Genomic DNA, 1321 nt, shown 5'->3' with positions numbered 1-1321 from the left:
GTGTGTGTGTGTATAATTCTCTTGAACAGATTGATGATTAACAATTAGTATAGTAAAACATAACAAAATAACAGATATAACAATTTTTCTTTGCTTCAGTAAAATGATTACCTTTTTGTTTTTCCTCCAAAACCATAAACTTTGTTGTGTATTTGTGAACTAATTTTAGAAATCAGAGATTTGTGTGATTTTGTAAATCCTCTTTTAACCTGAGTGTGTCAGAAACAGATGTGTGTGTTCTTGTCCTTATCTTAGTGGGCATTTACAGCCAGTTAAAAACACTTTATGTTGCTCTCTTTTTTGTAAAACAGACATCTTCATTATTATTTTTTGATTTTAGGTTTAGATTTGTAATTATGTAACACACTTTAATGACATTTCTTCATTTATTCATAAAGTTTTGTGGTCTTCATTTATCATTTGCTGGTTAGATTTATTCAAGCTATTGTTCTGGGAGTAAATGCCTTCAGCATTTCTTCAACTTGTCCTAATTTGCATTACTTAAGGTTCATTTATTGACAATTGGTTGTTATTAAGTTAACACTTTATCCAAGATAAGACTTTGATGGAACATAAGCGGCTCATGTAATCAAATTTGCTGGGGGCAAAAATTGTTGTGATACTTTGAATTTGGTCTCTTAAGTTTTTTAAATTTTGACATGTTTGACTTATTAAGTCWGTTTGCACTGTTTTTACATTGCACTTGTTCCTTTTACWCTGGTGTTGATGCAGTTTATGGTTGCTTGTGTTATATAATAGTTTCTTCCYTATTTTAATTGATTAGTGACAAATCAAGAGGAGGGAGTGTGGTGGAAGTATTATRTAACGTCCCTAAGTGTTAAGTTACCTTGACATGTTCTGTTCTGTATCTCTCATTGATWACTGCCACATTGTATAATCTGTTCTCACAATCCCCTGATGTCTGCAACCTTGTTCTCATTTCATGTTGCCTGTGTAAACTTGTAATTCTTCTATTGGTGTTTGATATTTTTCTCCAATTGTGTTGGGCTGTTATTTGTTCATGGACACCACGCCTGGGAGTTATAAATGTATTTCCTGTCTGTTGCTAAGTCAGTAGCTCCGTGGAGGCTCCTCTGATTCGGACCTCTGCGTTGCTGCCCAAACCTTTTCTTGCATATGCAATTATTAAATCATTTGAGACCAAGCCACGCAAGTTCACTTTGCTTTATTCATGTATTTCTGCCTGTAGGAATATTTTTTTATTACAATTGTGAATAAGATAAGGATTGATTTGATTTATTGATTTAACAGGAAAAGATTACTAAAAATCGAGCCTGACTCAGCATAATTGCTGTTTTAC

The sequence above is a fragment of the Austrofundulus limnaeus genome, unplaced genomic scaffold (genome assembly GCF_001266775.1).
Source record: "Austrofundulus limnaeus strain Quisiro unplaced genomic scaffold, Austrofundulus_limnaeus-1.0 Scaffold1911, whole genome shotgun sequence".
Lineage (NCBI taxonomy): Eukaryota > Metazoa > Chordata > Actinopteri > Cyprinodontiformes > Rivulidae > Austrofundulus > Austrofundulus limnaeus.
Note: the sequence above shows the minus strand (reverse complement) of the source record.